A 24232-nucleotide genomic window follows, 5' to 3' on the forward strand; every position below is an offset into this window, starting at 1 on the left:
ATACCCGCTTGCTAACATTACCGGTCGACGTCGGACCCAATGTCTAACCTCCCCATCATCTACGAACTGCTTCCAGCGGTGTGCATCCTTCATTGGGCCAAACAAATGGAAGTCGGAAGGTGCGAGATTTGAGCTGTAGGGTGGATGAGGGAGAACAGTCCATTGAAACTGGGTTGCTTTCGGGTGCGCAAACTTGTGTGAGGCCTTTCGTTGTCATGGAGAAGGCGAAATTAGTTTGCAATTTTGTGGCGACGAACGCGCTGAAGTCGTTCCTTCAATTTCCTGAGGCAGTATGCGGCCGTCTGCACGTGGGAGATCGGAAAGGTTTGAGCGACGTACAGCTTGCTCAACGACTCAACGTGCTTTTGTTCCCTGTCAGATCTTCGTAGACATTCTGCAAGCGCCTATGACTCTGGTATCCCGCCAAAAGAACTCTGTGACAGCTCACTGCTTGTAACGCACCTCCATTACAGAAGCCATTTTTGAAGGCTACGTATAGTTCCGCCACCCGTCGCAACTTCACGAATCTATAGCGGCTGAAATGGGAATCTTCCACGATGTCCCACAAACAATTCCTCAATTTTTCAGCCGAAATTGGTCGAGGAAAAAATGTGTTGCCTTACTTAATGATTAATGAAGGCCCCCCCCCCCAAAAACCCCCAACGTATTGGCCGGGATACCCGGTCTGAGGTTGTAGGGCCACCTAATGGGAGGCTTTCTATTTGACGCCAATCCGGCGACTTGCGCGACGATGAAGATGAGATGAAATGATTAGGGCAATACAAACACCCAGTCCCCAGGGAAGAAAATCACCGACCCGGCCGGAAATCAAACCCGTGACACCACGATCTAGAGGCAGCAACGCTAACCACTACACCACGAGCTGCGGACTATATTATGCAAATCTCTGTTAAGAGCATGGCAGAGGATACGTACCCTTGTACCGCTTATTAGGGCTCTTCCTGTTCCATCCGCGTATGGAGAGCGGGGCGAATGATTGCTTAAATGATTATGAGCGCACTGTAGTTACTATAATCTTGTCTTCGCTATTTTGGTAAATTGCTAGATTCCTCGCTTAACAATGGTACTCGAAACTTCTTAGGTACGCTTTCGTGGGATATTCTGCACTTATCTCAAGCGTCTGTAAGCCCAAGTTTTTGAGCATTTCCGTAATGCTCTCCAATGAGTCCAACAAACCTGTGAGAATTCGTCCTACCATTCTCTGTGTACACGCAATATCAGCCGTTACTCTTATTTGGTATGAGTTCAACACACTATAGCAAAATTCTAGGATGCCCCGGATGATAGTTTTGTCACCAACCTCCTTTGCAGACTGAAACCTCCTAGGAGACTGATACTGTGTTCCAGACCGAGACTCGAACTCCGGACCTTTACCTTTTGCGGCCAGGTTCTCTACCGATTGAGCTACCAACGACCGACTCACGACCCGTCCTCACAGCTTTACTTCAGCCAGTACCTCATTTCCTACGTTAGCGACTGTTGCGCACATTCCCGGGAGGGGCTTGGGGAGGGAGGAGGGGGGTGGTTCCACTGGGTGCCGAACCGCTCAACAACCCTGGCTTCGGTGTGGGGCGGCGGTGGGGTGAGTGGACTACTGTAGCCTGTAGTGGAGTTGTGAACCACTGAGGCTGCAGCAAGGACGAAGCCTCTCCGTCGTTTCTAGGTCCCCGGCTCAGTACACACATACACACACCTCATTTCCTACCATCCAAACTTCGCAGAAGGACGGGTCCTGAGTCGTGGTTTGGTAGTTTAGTAGGTAGAGCTCTTCCGAAAGGCAAAAGTCCCGAGTTCGAGTCTCGGTCTGGCACACAATTTTCATCTCCAAGGATGTTCATATCAGTCCATATTCCGCAATGAACTTAAGTCTGCCACCTGCTTCACCCACGAATGAGCCTATGCGATCATGTCTTTTTATACCACTCACTGACATTGTAATAAATCTTCGTTTTTATGTTTAGTGAAGAGTAGAAGTTTACATTTATAAACATTTATAGCAAATTACCAATCTTTGAACCGCGTTAAAATCTCATCAATATCTAACCGAATACTTGGACATTTTTCCCCAGAAAGTACTTCATTATAGTAACTAATAATCTGCAAAAAGCTGAGGTGACTACTGATATTGTCTGACAGGTCATTAACATACAACATGAACACTCCCAACACACTTCCCCGCGGCATGCCTGACATTATTTCTACAACTGTCAACTCTCGACATAAGATAACATATTGCATCCTTCCCACCAAGAAATCCTCAGTCAAGTCACAAATTTCACTTTACATTCTATACTACTGTGGCCGTGGTGGTCTAGTGGGTAGAGCACTAGACTTCAATCCTGGAGATCCTCGGTCCAATCCTGGATACGGCCAGAGATTTTTCCTCGTCGCAGTTCTTTCAGGACGGATCCGGTCCACTCAGTCTGCTATCAAGTGAGTACCGAGGATCTATCCCGGTGGTAAAAGGCGGCCGGCACTCTGGGTTCGTCGCCCGCCCCCTCCTATTGGCGGGGTGATGAAAGGTCGTATTCTACATACACTCAGACCAATAGACCGACCACGGGCTTGCGCCACCCACTCAGCCCCTAGTCTACCTAATTCCATGTGATAGTGCTTTCGATGATAAAAGGGGATGCGGTACTGCTGGGAGGAATACGGCAAGTGTCATCCGATTTCCGAGAAACTTCGCTCACTGGAAAACGAGCCGTCCGTAGGAGGTTTCTCCACGAATGTTTCTTAATCAAGTTGGGGAATACAAGGGCGTTATATTAATTCTGAAATTATAACTAGTTTCCACAACAACTGTCATACATTTATTATATATACGAGTAGTATTTTCAGGGTTACATTTTTTTAAAATTCTCACATTCGTATATTCCATTCTTATATCAATTCTTGTATTTTATTCTTAGGTTTATTTTTCAGGAAAATTTGGTACACTCCCGTGGATTATACTGATCGTAGAAAGACTTGAAACATAGAAATTTCGAACAGCACGAACAATGCGCGACGGCAGGTTTGAAACAGCGAAATTCTTCGCATGAATCGCAAACGGGCAAGAAACGTCGTTAAGACTGCTGAAGATCTCACCCTCTGCGGCAAACCACGCAAAACGTATCATTTTCCGAAAACTGGCCCTTGCGATTGACTATGAATCAAGATACAGTACAGAACTTTCAACGAAAACAATTTCAAATAATTTTTCCTTTTTTTTCATTTCTCTCACAAGATATACAATTAGTAGACGAATAAGGACAACGTTATTTCAATATACATTGGAAATCAATCGTGTGGTTATCTTCCATGGACAAGGGCAAACACCCGTAAATGGAAAACAAAAATATTCGCGTTTGGCACACGGGAGCAACCGTGAAGCAGCGAAGCTAGCCACTGTGTCATCGCTTCGGTTGGACAGTTTAGTAATACGCATATAAATTACATCGAAAATATAGCCGTTGTTTTCTCAGAAAGGGCCAAATAGTTGCGGATAAGCCGAGACACGTGTTCACTTATTTTGAACCCACTTCCACTGAGCGAAGTTTTTGGGAAATCAGTTATGGCACTTGCCGTGTTCTCCTCGGGAGTCAAACGCAGGTTAGAAATACCGCATGTCATATGAATACAGATCCGTAGATCGCACCAGATTTTCACAGTGTGGGTCGATCTTCCCTTGACACTGTCCGCCTTCTGCCGTGGAAGTTTCCTTTGAGTGGCTGCTTGTGATACCGTTATGGTACATACATTATAAACGACATGTCTTTTAGTTTAATTTATATTTTATATAATCTTAAGCTGAAGTCAATTTTCTACATGAATTAGCACATTATCAGAACAAAAAAGAGTGTCAGGCTGCATGCAAACCACTGTTACAATTTGTTGATTGAACAGGGTTGAAAAAGAGGACGAAGAGCTAAAACGCACAAGTCTGCCTAAATAAAAAGTTAACAGAATGTTACTACGTGCATTAAACAATAGTATTTGATTTATGAAGGAAAAATCTGTAAGGAAACTTTGTCAAGGCATTATATTTTGAAAATTATAGTTGTGTTCTTATTGATGTTTTACTTCATTAACATCAATTAAAACATCATCTTATGCGAAAGTAGTTGCCTGAATCGATGTGTTGTGATCTCCTGCTTCATCTGAGATACCTACATCGATAGGCTGTTTACAGAAAAAGGTCTATAAATATGTTGGTGAGATTAGCTCATGGATGATGTTTCCCATGAAATCTATTATATCCAGACTTTCAATAAATGTTAGCAGTATTAGGCATAATTTATAATAAGGAAACGAAAGGCGAAAAGTAAATCACACGATGGCACCTGACAGGGTAAATCTAAGCAAAATGCTGTGAAAAAGTCGGGTAAATTCAAGAAATTTTATGTTGTCACTCTAACGTCTACATGGTTACTCTGCAATTCACACTTAAGTGTCTGGCAGAAGGTTCAGCGAACCATTTTCATACTACTTCTCCACCATTTCACTCTCGAATGCCGCGTGCGAAAAATGACACCTTAATCTTTGCGTTCGAGCTCTGATTTCTCTATTTTATTATGAAGATCATTTCTCCCCACGTACGTAGGTGTCAACAAAATATTTACGCATTCGGAAGAGAAAGTTGGTGATTGAAATTTCGTAAAAAGATCTCGCCGCAAAGAAAACCGCCTTTGTTTCACTGACTGCCACCCCAACTCGCGTATCATATCAGTGACACTCTCACCCCTACTGCGCGATAACACGAAACGAGCTGCCCTTCTTTGCACTTTTTTGATGTCCTCCGTCAATCCTACCTGGTAAGAATCCCACACCGCGCAGCAATATTCCAGCAGAGGACGGACAAGTGTAATGTAGGCTGTCTCTTTAGTGGGTTTGTCGCATCTTCTAACTGTTCTGCCAAAAAAGCGCAGGCTTTGTTTCGCCCTCCCCACAATTTTATCTATGTGGTCTTTCCAATTTAAGTTGCTCGTAATTGTAATTCCTAGGTATTTAGTCGAATTGACAGCCCTTAGATTTGTGCGATTTATCTTATACCCAAAATTTCTCGGATTTCTTTTAGTACCCATGTAGATGACCTTGCACTTTACTTTGTTTAGTGCAAATTGCCACTTTTCGCACCATACAGAAATTCCCTCTAGATCATTTTGTAATTGGAACATCTGATGATTTTACTAGACTGTAAATTACAGTGTCATCTGCAAACAATATAAGGGGGCTGCTCAGATTATCGTCTAGATCATTTATATAAATCAGGAATAGCAGAGGGTCTATGACACTACCTTGCGGAAAACTAGAGATCACTTCTGTTCTACTCTCTATCACAACCAATTGTGACCTCTCTGAGAGGAAATCACGAATCCAGTCACACAACTGAGACGATACTCCATATGCACGCAATTTGATTAATAGTCGCTTGTGAGGAACGGTATCAAAAGCCTTCTGGAAATCTAGGAATATGGAATCGATCTGAGATTCCTTGTCGACAGCACTCTCTCATTACTTCATGGGAGTAAAGAGCTAGCTGTGTTGCACAAGAACGATATTTTCTGAATCCGTGTTGGTTATGTATCAATAAGTCATTTTCTTCTAGGTGATTCATAATGTTCGAGTACAGTATATGCTCCAAAATCCTACTGCAAATTGACGTCAGTGATATAGGTCTGTAATTCAATGGGTTACTCATTTTTCCTTTCTTGAATATTGGTGTGACCTGTGCTGCTTTCCAGTCTTTAGGAACAGACCTTTCGTCAAGTAAGGGGTTGTATATGATTGCTAAGAAAGACGCTATTGTGTCTGCATACTCTGAAAGGAACCTGATTGGTATACCATCTGGACCCGAAGACTTGCCTTTCTTACGTGATTTGAGTGTTTCACAACATCTAAGGTATCTACTTTTATATCACTCATGCTAACAGCTGTTCTGGTTTCGACTTCTGGAATATTTACTTCGTCTTCTTTCGCGAAGGAATTACGGAAAACTGTATTTAGTAACTCCGGTTTAGTGGCACCATCATCGGTAACATTTCCATCGCTATCGCGCAGTGACGGTATTGACTGTTTTTTGCCACTGGTGTACTCAAAGTGCATTATGATACACGAGAACCAATTTTTATTTGGCGAACATTTATTGCAAGGAACAGGACTTTGACTCGGAAGCAATCAGTCTTCGACTTATAAAGAGAAACGAATTTAACAGAACTGTATCACAAAAAAAAATGGCTCTGAGCACTATGGGACTCAACATCTTAGGTCATAAGTCCCCTAGAACTTAGAACTACTTAAACCTACTAACCTAAGGACATCACACACACCCATGCCCGAGGCAGGATTCGAACCTGCGACCGTAGCAGTCCCGCGGTTCCGGACTGCAGCGCCAGAACCGCTAGACCACCGCGGCCGGCGAACTGTATCACAGCCTGATACTACTTCTACAGTATCAAGTAGTGATGTTGGTATGACCTTGTTTATGGACTTCACTGTATTCGGTTAGTCTGTACTAAAGCGTGGTTGGCGACAGCTTACGGGCGAGACACAGGCCAGATTACAGTTTCTACATGGGCTTAAAACACTGCCTTTACTCTACAGTACGGCGATCACAAAAAATTTGCCAAGAATGCGTGCAATACATACCCCTAGAGATATCCAGATCGGCAACATAGTTCGTGACTACTGTTGACCAATTTTTTTGCGAGAGGAAACGGCACAAATGCCAAATGTACCACAATCATAAATTCAATGGACTCTGAGACCGGGTTTACTGACGGGAACTTTTACTAAGCACGGCCACAATAACACTAATGAGCGGTAAACACATAGGTTTCATGAAATGGAATGTGAAATAATGTGTAAATATAGAGTGTGAATAGCGGGCGATAATCTCGAAGAACAGATTGATATAAGCATATGTCAGCATACTACCAAAGCCGTTTTATAGCCAAATTACAGAACATTCTGCTGCATACGAGAATGCCGAGCCGATGGCGCAGTTCTTTTTACAGTAGGGTTTGCACAAATGTTTTCCCAGCACGGGATTAGGTCCGACTATGCCACCAGACGATACGAAACGCCTGATTGGAGCAGCCTGTACAGGCCTTATATCTCAAATGCTGTGTAATGTTCGGCACTCACAGTGTGCAAGAATGAAAGCAAATATTACAGTTAATCATCATTTCACGCTCTACTGATAAAAAGAGCAGTAAGACGGTTGCGGAAGACAGACGTACTAGGACTGCCTTTGAAATTTTTATAAAAACAATGAAATACTAACCTTTTTTAGTACAAATCGTTATATTGTTTTTCAATCGCCTTTATAATTTACACACGTCTGCAGAGGTTGGAATCAATCCTGGAAACATTTTCTTCCCAATCTGATGTTGGTTCCCTCAAAACCATGGCTCTGGAAGGATTCGGTAACTTATTCAGGGGATGAAAATGGTTGGTAATGGATTTCTGTTTGGTATAAGGGTACAAATTTTTACCATCGATTCTCCCTAGCGATATTTGCCTCTGCCAGCGTTTATCGCACAGTGGTGCTGCATTTACAAACACCATCATCAGAAGTCAGCACTGTTGCATATCTGGGCAGAAGGAGGAGGCGTTTTTGATGCATTAAAATTGCAGCAAGATATACGAGCACTACAGTGTTGCATCTGATATAGGCGGCCAAGGGACATCTGAAATATCACGTTTAGTTGAACGCAGGATCCGGTGATAAATGAATTATTATCCAGACATGAAATATATCGTCATATTTCCAGTATGTCCCTCTCATCACCACCCCTCCCCCACCAACTGATAGTACCGGCTTATTAAATATTCGTAGTAACAGAATTTTTTTGCTGGCACTTAAGGTGAGTTCCGCTTCTGACAATACTCTCTGTTTGTGAAAAATAACAAGCTGCACTGTGGTTCAGACAACAGATACCCATATTAGCGGCCATTTATCGTGTCAAAAGAGGAAAAAATTTACCCCCTCCAATGGGATCATGCATAAGAAAGCACTACTGTTTTCTTGTCAACATTACAGATTATGCTTTCTTTTGTTGATTATGTCCAAGAAACTGAATGGATGCGTTATCCAAAATGCTGTACGTAGCCATCCATGTGACTAGTAAACGCGCTACTGTCTGCGAAATAACAAAACATACATATTAAAATAAAGGACACAGTACATTTTGCAAAAAGAATTAACCATGTGAAACATTTGTGCAAGATGGGTGCCACATTTAACGAATGCGGATGAAAGGAAATGCGAAAATCCTTTTATCAGCAGAACTAGACCTGTGAAACATTTGTGCAAGATGGGTGCCACATTTAATGAATGCGGATGATAGGAAATGCGAAAATCCTTTTATCAGCAGAACTAGACCTAATCACTTTAGTACGTGGCGGAGATGCTTTTCATTGTATATCATTAAATGCTTTTCCTATTTAATTTACGGACTGTGTAAGGAAGAACCACACCATACTGTATGTGCTGTAACCAGTCACATATATTACTGACCACGAGTATAAAAAATGTCCTTAAAATCCACAAATATTATAAAATTGTGAACCACTGAACCGATTTCAACCAAACTTGATACACACATACCTTACTGTCGGGCGACAATCGCTGTGGGGGTAAGAACCACCTACCTAACAAAGGAGTCGGGATGAAAAAGAAACGTAACCCGCGGCGGATTAATTCCAAGAATTAATTCATCCAGTACTTGAAAGTGACAGCACTTAGCAACTTGCAACAAACTTTACACATAATTTAAAAAACTTTAAACATAATTTAAAATCTTCACGAATTTTTTTCTCGTTGAAAACCCTATAAAATGATGAAAGGAAAAATGTTTATCGCTTATTATTTTTCCGTTGTTCATGCAGTACAAATACAAGGGCCGCGACGTTATAATGTATTACTTCTTACTACTGACAGTTGTCGCATTATACACGCAGCAAGCACATATACCACTCAATACAAGTGCAGAATTATATCATTGAACGACACATAGTTCAGGAGATATGACGGCAGAAACATAAAGACAGATGCTACGTCGTGCAGGCGTGGACGCGCAGCTATAAACAAATACCTGGGCAACACCGTCATGGAGACGGAGCCCAAGTGCCGATTAAGGAAGGAAACCGGCCGTATCCTTCCAAAGGCACCACCCCGCCACTAGCCTTACGCAATTTATGGAAATCACTGTAAAGCTAAGGCTGGGTGGCCGGAAGAGGATTTGAAGTGCCGTCCTCTCGAATACGAGTCCACTGCGCTCATCACTGCAGCACCTCGTTGTGACAAGTCTGTGATTTTACTAGTATCTCCTATGAGGTTAGCTACAGTATTATTTCTTCACTAGAAAATATCGGAAGATAACATACGCTTCCATTGTTAACTTGCTGCCCTGGACAATCTGCTGCATCCTGTCAACAAAGCTTCAGTACAAGCACAATCCTGAACAGGTGTTCCACATCATCGTAGTATTTTCTTCTGCAGTTGCAAATGTTCCCTTTTTGAAGTTCTGACATCATTAGATTAGGAGTAACGATTCACCAGCTCTTTTAGGGCCATCCATTCGTGGTAAGGGTTCCGTTAAGGTGGATGCCTGATAAAGCGCGTGAATCAGCATGCCAGCAAAGTTTGAAAAATTATCAGTCATTGGTTACTGCACTCTTTGCTTGTAAGATATGTGGATGCAAAGTAGATTATGTTTCACTTAGGTTATTAAGACAGGTGGTAAGAACACGGATTCGTGTTATATTGTTTTAAATTTAAAAGCCTTATCCTAATACCTTGACAAGTTAATTATAAACCCTTAGATCTCCTTGTTATAGGACCGAAGTTTTCGATTTAATTAACGTAGAGCAGAAAACCAATGATCATATAGCAGAAAACCAGTGATCATAAGGCCGATGTAACATCGCTGAACACATCTGTAAATAAGAGCATAAAGAAAGGTAGGAAGATTTTCCTGCTTAGCAAGTGCGACAACAAACAGCTTTCAGACTACTCCTGAAGTCAACACCAAACATTCATCTCTGAAGGTGCAATTGATGAATATAATATAAATGGACAAAATTCAAGAGTATTGAAAAATTCGCCTTAGGCATTAGGCATTACATTATAGAGGCTCTTTGACGAATCTTTTATAAAAGGTAGGACCATGCTCTTATTTTTATAAGAGATGATAAAAGCAACCCAGTTCATCGTCAAAGATTTTACAGAATGTCTTTTAAAAAAGATATTACACAACGATCTTCTACAGAGTAATACAAGCCTGGGGAGTATGTGGCGAGCGATGCGAAAGACGCGACGGGGTTCAACAGCCGCGTTAGCAATTGGCTCCGAAAGCAGAGAGAACGTCACTACAAATTTAGCCCACCCGGCTAGCGGCGCGGTCTAACGCGCCGCTTCCCGAGCGGGAAGGCGTGCCGGTCCCCGGCACGAATCCGCCCGGCGAATTAGTGTCGACGTCCCGTGTGCCGGCCAGCCTGTGGATGGTTTTTAAAGCGGTTTTCCATTTACCTCGGTGAATGCGGGCTGGTTCCCCTTATTCCGCCTCAGTTACACTATGTCGGCGATTGCTGCGCAAACACTCTCTCCACGTACGCATACACCATAATTACTCTACCACGCAAACATTTAGGGTTACACTCGTTTGGTATGAGACGTTCCGGTGGCGGGGGGTCCACTGGGGGCCAAACCGCACCACTGGGTTCGGTATGTGGGGCGGCGGCGGCGGCGGCGGCGGCAGTGGACTGCTGTGGCCTGTTGTGAGGTTGTGAACCACTGAGGGCTACGGCAGGACGAAGCCTCTCCGTCGTTTCTAGGTCCCCGGTTTAGTACACACACATACATACATACATACACACACACTATAGATTTAAACGTTGCCAAATTCTTGAATACAAACAAAAACGGAACGAATTAAAAATTAGCGTAAAGAAAGTCCTGCTTGAAGCGTTCAATGAAATCTGAAGTAAAATTCTATCAATCGGAGTGACGAAACTCCTAAGGTATTTTGTTCTTGTGTTTAGTCGGTATACGCACCTAAGCCATTTATCAATTCAGTCAGTGACAACACTGGAATCGAAACGGAGGAAGGATCAAATACCAAATTCCGCTTTCCGAAATTGTCTCACTCGGAAGATAGAACTACGATTCCGTCTTCCAATCGTCGTAAGAACGCCAAAATAATACGATATCGAAATAAGTGACCGCAAGATAGAAAATCAATTAAAATCTTTCAGCAGAGGGAAGGTGTCTGGACATAATGAGATCACTGTTCTATGTACATAGGATATGCGAAAGAACCTGCTACTCTTCTGGCAGCAGTGAACCATATGGCCGTTGGAAGAGCGAAACATTCCCAGCGATTGGAAAAATGCGGAGGTTACTCCGTTCTGAAGAAAGGTCGTCGAACAGACGTACGAAACTCTCGTTCTTCAAATGGTTCAAATGGCTCTGAGTACTATGGGACTCAACATCTTAGGTCATAAGTCCCCTAGAACTTAGAACTACTTAAACCTAACTAACCTAAGGACATCACACACACCCATGCCCGAGGCAGGATTCGAACCTGCGACCGTAGCAGTCCCGCGGTTCCGGACTGCAGCGCCAGAACCGCTAGACCACCGCGGCCGGCTAAACTCTCGTTCTGATCGTCCCGAAACAAAGTGTAGTATTTACTGGCGCTCAAGTTGCTGCTGTGTTGATTAAATTGCTGAAGGTATTCGCTGTAGTTCCCCACTGGATCCCAGTGAACAAAATGGATTGAATTAAAACGTTTCGAGCAAATATAACACTATCTTTCTTTTGGAGTATATCCCTTTACAGAAGAGATACGTGGACAGTAAGCAGTTCAGACAGAAAGGAAATATAAGCTTTTGATGTAGGAAGCTAAAGAAGAATGTTGAAGGTTACATGAGCATATCGCGTAAGTAATAAGAGAGGTACTGAATAGAACTGGGGAACAAATAAATAAATGTCACGACTTGACTACAAGAAGGGATCGGTTATGGGACACATGTTACGGCGTCACTGAACTGACAATTTGGTAATGGAAGGAAGTGTAGGGGGCAAAAATTGTAGAGTGAGAGCAAGGGACGAATACAGTACGCAGGTTCAAACGGATGTAGGTTACAGTCGCTATTCAGAGATGAATAGGCTTGCACAGAATAAAGTAGCGTGGAGAGCTGCATCAAACAAGCCTTCGCATTGAAGATCACAAGAAGTCATTCTTAAAGAAAAGAAACATTTAGATGTAAAAGTAGCTTCGGGCGTACGCCATGGGAGTGCTATCGCACAAACAGTGTTCATAGGATAAATAAATAATCTAGTGGACAGCATCGGAAAACCCATAAGGCTGTCTGAGTATGACGCTGTTGTAAAGGGAGAAGTCACAATGGCAGGAAATGGTAGCGAAATACAGGAAGATCCGCAAAGGATAGAAGTTTAGTACAGGAATTGGCAGTTGACACTCAGGATTAATAAAATGTAACGTACAGCGCATGAACAGATGGGAAGTGGTTTTTTTACTTCGCCAATTCCGAACAAAGAGCTGCAAGCAATCATATGCATTAAATATCTGGGAGTATGTATACAGAGCGATTTAAAGTGGAACGACCATATACAACTAATAACTAATCGTAGCACAGACGATATTCTTTGGAAGAATCGACAAGAAGTGTATTTCAATAACGAAGGAGGTGGATTAGTTAAACTCTCATTCGACTGACACTGCAGTCCTGCTTGTCGTATGGGACCCCACCCCAGATAGGACTGGCAAAAGAAACAGAGAGGACCCAAAGAAGAACAGTGCGTTTCGTCAAAGGTTCGTGTACGCGCGAAGGCGTCACGGAGATCCTCAGCCATCCCCAGTGGCAGATGCTACGTGAGAGGCGCTGTGCATTACGATGTGGTTTACTGTTACAGATCCTCCTAGGTATATCTTGCGAAAAGACTAAAAAAGTAAGATCAGAAAGGTTCGAGCTCCTACGGAAGCTCACCAACAGTCATTTCCACGTACTATTTGCTACTGGATCAGCAGATGCAGATGTAACGCTGACTGTAATGATGAAAACTACTCATTTTGCGACAGGTAGTTATTTTATAACTAAAAAAAAATGGTTCAAATGGCTCTGAGCACTATGGGACTTAACATCTATGGTCATCAGTCCCCTAGAACTTAGAACTACTTAAACCTAACTAACCTAAGGACATCACACAACACCCAGTCATCACGAGGCAGAGGAAATCCCTGACCCCGCCGGGAATCGAACCCGGGAACCCGGGCGTGGGAAGCGAGAACGCTACCGCACGACCACGAGCTGCGGACTATGACTCAAATTACATCGGTAACAAGAACTGGCAGCTCCCTGATTCTTGTAATGTGGTGGGACTCGTGCACTTTTAAAATCGCTTTTCTCTCTTCGAGGAGTCTGCGATAAATTATGGTGAATAAGAAACAGAATGTATTTACATACTATGCACAAAATAATTAACACCAAAACTATTTAACATTGGACCTAATGAAAACACTTATTTGAGATGTAGCTCGAATTCACTACAAATCATTTCAGCATTGTTGACTGATGCTGAGTATCATCGGAATACCATCGTAATGAGACTCACAAACTGCTACATTCCTGCCGATGGGTCTACGCTCAGATGTTTTTGCGACGTAAAATGACACGAGAAATAAGGCAGTGTGTAATGCCAATATTAAGATTCTGATCGTTAACTTTGCTTTATAGAATTTAATATTTTTACGCATTAACTAGTGTTGTTTCATATATGTAAAACGTTGTAATGAAATCTAACATAATATCTGGAGCAGAATCGACATCTTTGGTTTAAATATAATTTCGAAGAAACAGTGAAAACTGAGATTGTCCACCTATTGTAGGTCGCTGTGCATAATCAGCCCACGATTAAAATTTGTAACAAAACTTTCACCATTAATACCAAAAGGAAATTTTAATAGAAGAGAAAAATATTGTTGCCAGAAGTGGCAGCTGGCTTCTAAAACTAAATGTAAAACGCCGACGAGGACTTGCACACATGTACACAAAACGCACAGGCGAAAACTCATTCCTTCGTGACTTTGACGTAAGAACTTAATTCTGATAAGCAATTAACTGCTGTGTTTCCCATGAGGCAATAACACTTATTAGCAGTGGTACTGCAACTTTTTGGTGCCCGTTTCTCTGAACTGCGAATCTGTTAACTGCGCAAGAAATCCGATATGGTGGAAGTCATATTTAGCACTTCAAAGGCATTGCAATCAATCACACACTACATCAACGCCAAACAAGAGATAACATTTTTTCTTGTGAAATTATTAAATAAATTCTTTCTAACAGTCAAGTATTCTACGTTTTGTAGATAAGACCTTTCAAGACTCTTACACTAATTTCTGTCTATTTAACAGATGTACAATTAATTTGTTTCCAGGACGACTTTCCTGGCATTTATTTGAACGTATATGAACTGCGCTTTAATGGAGTAACAGTGCTTGCTTGAACAGCATAATCAATAGATCCAATATTTGACATTGTGGAGCTTCGCACAAATAATTAACAGTCGCACTGCACAAAAGCTGGATTGATCGCTGATCAAAGGACCATGCTTCAAAACAGAATGACTTTATTGCTCGTCATATGACGCATATAACGCATTTGAGCCGTCTTCAGATATGTGGGAGCAACATGCTGCACGTAGATATAAAGGTTTCAAAATGCTCACGTAACAATCATAAACAGACTGTGTGTTTCGCACATTTAGTTTTCACACAATAATTAAATTTAATGTTAATATGTTACTTTTATTGATTATTAACAACTAATTACGGTCGAAAGGCAGTAAGAAGCTTAATACTGTATATGCGCTATTTGAGATTGAGATTCTTCCTGTCTTTCGACCGCGCGCTACACACATATAGTCGCCTGGCTATCTCCAAGAATTAGTCTGATAGCCATTTAGCATAGGTGTCCTGATACATTTATTTTAAAACCAAAAAAAGTGTTGTATAATTAGCAGTCGGATCTGGACAGAATAAATAAATTAATGTCCAGCTACCAGTTGAGCCGAAATTCTTCCGGCGTCACTTCGGCGGCTTCCGCATAAATTTGCCTATTCAGTTTTTCAAACAACTTCTCGCTTGCATCACGAGGTTGGGTGGAAAGATCATTCGCCCCCCCCCCCCCCCCCACACACACACACACATAGAAAGCTCTTCCCCGATTATTGGAAATCGAACTGCGGTCCTCTACCTCAGAGGCCGGTAGCTCCTCTCACTACACAAGGAGGCGGTCCAAAGACTATAAGACCGAAGAGTAAATAGTAACAGCGCTGCTGTCTAAACTCGCCGAAAACAAAAGCAACCGCAGGGAAGCTGTAGGTTAATGAATTCATGGAATTGGGCAGGTACGGGAAAACGAAAAACACAGAGCAGACTGGGAGGGTGGCGCTCTCGTGGTGGAGCGACACAGCACGTGCGCCATGGACTGACGAAACCCGAGGCGGCGCATGCGCAATACAACGGATGGCCGTCATTATGGGAACATCCGCGAGGCTAGGCGAGTGCGACAGGGCCCAGAGCTCGCGCCGCCAGCAGGCCTGCCCTTGGCGCTAAGCTCACCCTTCCCTTAGCGCCACATGCGGCAGCTGCGCCCTTCTCAATATACAGCTGCCGTTTCTCCTTCCTTTTGTTCCCTTCTAGAAAGGTGGTCATCGCAAATCCGAGGGCACCTCTGTTGCAACGGTCGCGCAAACGACGATAAACCAGGTGCGTCAGGGCAACGACCCTACCGAAAAGGCGCCTTGGAATTATTCACTTACGGGGCGACACGAGAATTCAAAATCTATTTCTTTTTACATTCAAAATCTCCTTTTCCTCACAAGTTACATGCAATGCTGCATTTTCCAAGAAGAAAAATGAAAGGCTGCAACTTACTGTATAATCATCATCGACAACATTACAGATTGAAACACCACATAAAACATTGATACGGAAGAAATTGACCTGGTCTCATTGAAGGAAATAGCCCAGCATCTGCTTGAAACATATCGAAACTCTGGAAAACTTAAATCAGGAAGTTCAGATCCGGATGGACTGACTTCCACTCCTTCTGGGGGAGGAGTCCAGTACCTTTACACACGTACTTCACTTGGTACTATAAATGAATGGCGAAGTGTGAAAAAAAAAAATCCAGATGTATAGGAACCAACCACATTAGATCCGAATCATGCCTTACAATTATTAGTATTCATAGAATAACAATCCTGATGGAATAAATATAGATGGCCTGCTCATTAAAACGAACTGCAGACACTGCATAACAACTGAGGATCTGGACTACATATATCACAAGTCACAAAAAGCTGACTAAAAACTAAATGACAGTTTCGAAAGGAGGTCCCTGCAATTACGTGGCCAGCAAGCAAACTGGTCATACTGATCCCTAGATACAAGATTAGAACAACACAAGCCCATGCTGTGATTGCTATTCACATGTCTTATAGATCTCTTTGGGCACAATACCATAGAGAGAGTTGCCAGAGGCTCTATTGTCCACCCAAGTTCCTGGTACAACGGAAATCTGGACCAGATGAACACTGGGAGTAGTAGACTACGAAGAACTCACACAATGGCATCACGCCTTGCGGCGAGTTCAGGCATCTCTGTGCTGGACCTTACTACACAAAAATTGGCAATACAAACACCAAGACTGATCTCAGAAATCCAACTAATTCTTTTTATTTAGGAACAATAAATACAAAAATCTTAGCATTTAAAGCTAGGTTAGTGGAGTTGGGAGAACAGTTCAATAACATAAAATGCAAGGTAGCAGGCTGATGTCAAATATGAAATTTTCTCTGTTTTGCTTATAACTTTTGACTTGGAGAACCATAGTCTGGGAATGATTATCTCAAATTGATACAACTGCCACTCTCTATAACTTCATAAAGATTGTAACATCATTAAAGAACTATCCTGTACCCATTTGTGGTATGGTTTCCATTAAGACTTCAGGATAGAGGGAGATTCAGAATTGAAAGATGAATCAGACAAGAAGGTTCCATGTCACAAAAAGTATTACTAACAGTCCTGGAGGAAAGTTGCTGATAAACTAGGAATACAAAGGTGAATATGTGTTAATGAAAGATATTTGATCCACCTTCGCTTTCCTGATGTCTTTGTATTGTTTGTCTGCAGTCAACAGTGTCAGTTTTTAACTATCCCCAGACCCTCATACCATGATGGTAGGCAGTACTTGTGAATGTAGCAGGTATTGTAAAACCACAATGTTGGTGGAGTTGCAACAACCAAAACTGGTTACCATCAAAATAAATGTTATTGTGGTAGAGAGTGCTTGTGTCAATTTTTAAAGTAGTTTTTTCCAGACTGCTGTTCCCATGAGAAATGTTCTCAAAAATTATTGAAACTGATATGGGTGGAGCATACAGAAAGGCAAAAAGATAGTAGATTGACAAAAAAGTTTGTTTGCTGGATTCCAAGAGTTATGAAAAGACATATTTTTACCTAATGGAAATTGAGTAATTGTCACTAAAACCTTCATAAAGGCATTAGACAACCAGATGAAAAGCAGTAGAGTCATATCTCAATGAGGAACAGGAAATTTTCAGTACAGGGCAGAAGCATGCAAATGAATTATGGCTCAAGTTTAAAAGAATAATTACCATGCACTGGATATGTGTGTACCCAGTACAGCAGTTCATAATGGGAGGGACCTCCCCTCCATAACACACAGTCACTATGAAGAAGCTTCTGAAGAAACAGAGACTACTGCATAATAGGTGTAAAACAAAGTTTGGGGTTACAGATAGAGAGATACTGAAAGAAACACATTTGGCTGTCAAGAGGGCAATGTGTGAAGCCTTCAATGACTACTGTGGCAGAATACTGTCAAATGAGCTTCCACAAAACTCAAAGAAATTCTGGTCACGTGTAAAGGTTGTTAGTGGCACCACAGTTAGCATTCAGTCACTTGCAAATGAGGCAGGAATATTGCTCAAGTGCGTAGGAGCTGCACCAAATACAACTAACAGGGATATTGAAAATGCATATATAGGCAGTACAAATGGTCATGTGTTCATTTGACTTATGGGAGACTGTCACAGAGATGCTGAAGAAACTGAACAGGCAGACTCTTGAAGACATATGTAAACTATCCCAAGAAAACCCGCTTACTAAATTTCAAGAACCGGCTCTATGGAACATATTACAACAACCCCCTTTATATCACTCTCATAGGGATCATGAGGATACAATTAGATTAATTATAGCAAGAGTGGAGGCATTTAAACACTCTTTTTTTTCATGTTCCATACAATAGTGAAACGAGAAGAACTATGTACTCTCTGCCATCCACTTCACAGTGGTTGCCAGAGTACATATGTAGACGTAGAAGTAAGAAACAATCTGGAGTTACATGGTTGCATGGAGTCTAAGGACATATGTCATAATTCACTGAAACTAGAAGGGCGTCATATAGCTAAAGTAGGTGTCAAGTAAGCTGAGGAGGATGATACATGTATCATTCTGCAAGCCACTGTGCAGTCTGTTGCAGAGTGTACTCCATACCAATATTAGCTATTCCCTTTCTGCTCCATTCACTAATGCGGCGACTAAAAAATATATACCTCTGCATGTGCTTCAATCTCTCTTCAACTTATTCTAAGTGACATATATAGTGGTGGATGGAAGAATTGTTGGTCAATCTTGTTCCAAAACAAGTTCTCTCAATTTATTCAACATAGTTTAGCTGTAACAATGTCCCTATTTTTCACATATTCCCATTAAATTTCCCTTTAAAAGTCTGTTATACCTTAATACAGGATATACTGATCTGTTACAATGCTAGCAGTGTGTCTACAAATTCTTCCGATGTACACTTGTCAAGCTGACTTGGTAAGGCTCCAAAACAAAGCACTCTACAGCATATGACATTTGAATCTTGTATAAGCTGTTTTCTTAACAAATGCACCACACTTTCACAAAATTATATCAACAAATCAGTGTCTTCCTCCTGCTTTCTCTATCACTGATTTCACAAATTCTTTCCATTTGATGTTGCTTCCTAATGTTAGTCATACAAATTTAAACTATATTACAGGTCCAAGAAATTTAATGCTAGTGCTGTAATCTGATTATTCATTTCTCATTCTGCATTTCCTCATAATCTTTCAATGATTTTCCTTTCCTGTATGTAAGTGGAATTTGCTCTATGTTCCTGTAACTTGTGCATTAGGGAAATTAGTCTGTAGCTCTGTATACCCACTCTTTTTTTATCCATCTGGTGATCTCCTCTCCATCCATATAAGGTGTAGGTTCCTGAAGTTGTAATTTCTCCTTTAGCCCCCCCCAACTTGTTCCTCTTTGGTTCATTTTGTGCAATTTTTTACTGTATTACTGCTTTTCTTATGTAATATTGCCTAGTATTTTCTTTTAATTCCTTTTTCTATTAAGGTCAGCATCACTCTACTGGTATGGTGGTACAAATTAAGTCAGTCTGTTATACTAATATCCATACTGAGTATTTCAAAGAGCATTTTTATGTATCATTCATTGATGGTTGTTTTGCTAGTGGCCCATCAGTGGTTGGTGGATCTTTATATTTCAATTAAACATCCAAACTTTTCGTACTTGTCACCAACCTTTGTTTTGAATTTCTTGAGTGTGTTAATCGTTTGGAACCCCTGATTTTGGAGAAACTTGCGCCATTCACTTTCTTTCAAACAAATAATTTTTTGTAGGCAGGAACTGTATATTCCAAATATTAGCATCAATGGTTTTATGTCTAGGTTTTACATTTGTGAGTCACAGACTCTATACTGACCTAGTGATACGATTCCTCGTTTATTTTATTATTGTTCTCATTTCACTTCAGTCATAAGTTCACATCAAGTTGTAAATTCATTTTCCATGATTATGTTTGCAAAGTCATTGTTTACCATTCTACTTCCAGGTCCCGTCTAAGATACGATTAACAGATAAGATATTATTAACTGCTGCTCATATGCCATGGTTAATTCTTTAGCTTTGGTAAGAACACCATAGGATTGTCCCTTGAATATTTCTAAAGTGCAGTCAAAGAAGGATGAGTTGTTATTTATTTCTGGTCAATGACATTCTATCTTACCAAATTTCAGTCTTATATTCTTGAACATTTTCAGTTGCTCTTTCTAGCAGTTGAAACTGACATTTGTATCTGCAGTGTTCACGAGTGAGTTGTATTCAGCCCCTGTCCCCAAGCAGAGCTTTATGTCTAACACTGTGTGCTCACCGGCACCCCACAGCAGATCAGCACATCTGACACCCTGGCCTGGCCTGGCCATGAAACAATCATCATTACAGGTGTGGCAGTCACTGTGTTAACCATGAGCATGATTTATTCTGATATCTGATTATCTGTCGTCTACATCTTGTATTAGAACTACATATTCTAAATTCACTCACTTGCGTGCGCGCGCACGCGCGCGGAAAATGATTAAGTTATGCATCTACACAGAATAAATGAAAAGCTGAATGTTAACTATAACCCTTCACTTTGTTCGGTTGACATATCTATTAATTTTGTGGAAGAAAATCTGATGTCAATAATATTTTCACAGTCTTATAAGCCGTAAGTTTCAAATCTTTGAATTTTCTGAAAAATTTTACATCTTTGTCAAAGTGATGAGTTGCCTAGTTAACTGGGAAAAATACAATAAATACTCAAAACAAAACATTTTAATCAATGTATATGTGGCTTGTAAATAAAAATCTTCAGAAGTAAATGCTGCATTCTTAATGCAGATGAAACTGCAAACAGGTTCAAATTATGCATCTGGCTAGTGATGTAAACTGATAGAGTCTACAATGCATTCAACTTCAGAAACTTTGAACCATGACCACTGAAGACACGTTTTGCTTTTTAAATTTCAAATTATATTTTTTTCTCTAATTCATTCTCACTAAAATGGATTTTTCATTGACTGTTAAATAAATAACAACAATACAAAATTAGTGGACAAGGAAAACAGGACAGGAAATGACAGCAGAAAGTCAACAAGCTAGTTTGCTCATACTCCTCTTCCACTGCATAAGCAGAGATTCCAAACTGGGTATATGTCACACTTTGTTTGGATATAACAGCATCTACCTTAAGGGATACACAAACTGGAAGTGCAATTACAATATAATTGCAAGGTATATTCAACATCCATAATGTACGATACTTTTAAACTTTCTATAAAACAGCAAATTCAACTGAGAAAATCGTTAACATTAAAAGAAACAAAGGATGGCTGGTACTTACCTCCAAGGTGCCCAACTCCCATTACTGATGATAAAATGCATAAACTAAGAAATTAAAACTAATATTTCTACTTTTGAAACTATATGTTCCTCTATGAAAAGTGGAGGAGAGGAGCAGGTCACTCAGACCCTAGGTTTAAGGGGATTCACCAAAATTATCTTTTAATACTAATTCAATCGTAAGTGCATTCCTACTTAACTTTCATATGATATGCAAAATCAACAGGACGCATTTTTTCATTTCAGTACGCCTCAGTGGCGCACATATATTGCTACAATTTGATAGTGTAATTCTATAGCATCAGTAACTTCATCTGGCACTAAGAACTACACAGTACACAGAATTCCATAGCATATCTTCTGAGCCAAATGCAATATATCTTCTAGTAACCAGGAAATACATCCTCAGACATTCATGATAAATAAAAATCAGTGAAGATACTGCACATAGAGTGGAGTTCAGCTGAACCAATCTCTTTGTTTTTGCTTTATATTTGCTCGGAGTGAAGCATTAACTGCGTGAAATTCATATTATCAGGCAGAATATACATTTATAGTTGAATTGGTTTAACAGCTGCCTTCAGTATCAGAACATCTAATGTAACAATATATTGCTCAATATCCTCTTGTTTGAGCAGTGCATGATTATTGATTAAATCTGTATGCATAGCCAAGGAAAAATGTCTGAATAGAGTATCACGAGCTCAAAATGCTCCATCGTGCGATCACAGGATCAACAGTGAAAGCACTTACTTGGCAACAAGTGTTGTGAGTAGGGTATCCATGCTATGGTTACAACCAAATACTTCTTCGTGTTTCAAGTGGTATGAATACTGAGGAGACCACTGGGTGATTCACAACTAGTAACTGAAGGGGTAAATTTGAGGCATGAGTAATCAACAGGCAAAGAAATTAAATTGAAAATATTGTCAATCTTTTAGACAGTATCCTTCACAATCAACTAACCATAAAACACACACATCTACAGTTTCCCCTCTTTTCACCCCAGTTAGGGCCCCAGCTGCCTTAAAGCAGTGCAGGGACAATTGCTCCCCCCCCCCCCCTCTCTCTCTCTCTCTCTCTCTCTCTCTCTCTCTCTCTCTGAAGCAATCAAACCTCCTATACAGTGAGCACTCATCTTCACTACTTCCAATATTTAAGATTCAAATCATTTTTTTCCTTTTTTTCCAGTACAGCTGGGACAGAACCAGACAGGAATGAAACTCCTCAAATTATTGTCTGCCATTATATTCTTACTACAGCAAAAACTACTGAATTTGTGACAACAATCCCAAGTAACTATTTACATCCAGTTGTCACTTATAATCATCTGGCTGCTGTCAGCATTAACTATCACAGCATCAAGGCATACATATTTCTCAGACTTACATCTGCATGAAAATTGACCAGAGCTTCATTTGTAGAACGGTTGCTAAGTATCTATTATTATGAAGTCAAATCAGAACTAAACCACAGAATTTCGCATGTCATCCATTGACTCATTAAGAAACCACATTGGTGATGATGTAAGAGGATTTATTTATAACCATTCTAACTATAAATAATACTAAACTTTCAGATACAAGTGCTGCCCCTGGAGTTAACACATGAGCTTTAAGAAACAACTGTCAGAATTCTTATTACTTTCATTCCTATTGTTATTTGGCAAATTCTTATCCTCTCCATAACATTTGAACACCCATTCTAAACAATATTTCTGTTAGATGCATAACTTTCAGGCAAGAACATAAACAATCACCTACTGTCATGTATACAAATTCGATATTCTTGTTTCTATACTGAGAATGAGGAAATGATACACAAGGTTTGTCCTTGTGAGTATAGGAGATCTTTAGATCCTGACACAACAGTGTTACACAGGAATAAGATTATGTCTGCTTGGCATCTCCAGGATTGCTATACCAAAAATTTAGCAATAGGAATTTCCCATTAAGATGGAAGCAGTTTTTCAATGATTCCAAATAACATTTTTCAATGGAAACAGTGAATTTTTGTGTTATGAACTAATTTCATTCCACTGACACAGTTGCAATTTATTTATATAAATATTATTAGTTGATAAGAATATGCTTGAGATAATATCTTCTTTAACTCACTTCCACTTGAAAGTCTTACTGCACGCTCTAAGACACATTAGGGCTGCCGAAAACCTCAAAATACATGTACACTTGACAGCACACAAAATGGCTATGGCTGAAATTTGAATTATCCTCCATATTACACAGGAGTCAACCACATTATTGGTTGTATAGATCTGCTCATAAATGTAAAGAACACTAATGAGTGAGTGACAAAACAAGCTGGGATGTTTTTTTACTTCCTCTCTTGTTTTGCCATTTGCCTCCTTAAAATTCATTTTTTCACTTTTAACTAATTACTATTAACATACGTGAGCATAATCTACATTTTCATAAAAGAGAAAGGTTGGCCCTCAGTTTTAGAGAATATAACGCCAGATCTAATTTTGTGCCAAGATCTATGCATGTAATTGATTTTCTAATTTATTTCCACTACTCCTAGTTAATACTTTTGTAACAGGATGAAATCAGTAATTGCTTCATAACTTAAATTCTATTGTTGACTTATAAACAAATATAAATTCTCTACTAACTGTAAACATTTGGAGGAACAACTAATAATATTCTTCAAGGATCTATTTGGCTCTATTCGAAAACATGTTAGGAAATCCAGCTCTTCATTAATTCCAAAGTAATTAACAGTTTTGTCAAAACATATCTGTCAAAACAATATCTGTTAATTTAATCAAACAAATAATTCGGCCTAACTCTTGCAGTAGAAGAAACTGTTAAAAAGACACAATTTTTCGATTATTCAGTTAATTTGATGAATTAAGTTTTAATGATAATTTCTGTACA

General features: G+C 40.4%; 1 protein-coding gene across 3 annotated transcripts in view; it reads right to left on the reverse strand.

Moving 5' to 3' along the window:
- LOC126174778 (zinc transporter ZIP11) overlaps positions 1-24232 on the reverse strand; it is a 422454-nt gene that overhangs the window by 310489 nt on the left and 87733 nt on the right. The gene's annotated exons all lie outside the window — the stretch shown is intronic.

Source organism: Schistocerca cancellata, chromosome 3 (genome assembly GCF_023864275.1).
Source record: "Schistocerca cancellata isolate TAMUIC-IGC-003103 chromosome 3, iqSchCanc2.1, whole genome shotgun sequence".
NCBI classification, from domain to species: domain Eukaryota; kingdom Metazoa; phylum Arthropoda; class Insecta; order Orthoptera; family Acrididae; genus Schistocerca; species Schistocerca cancellata.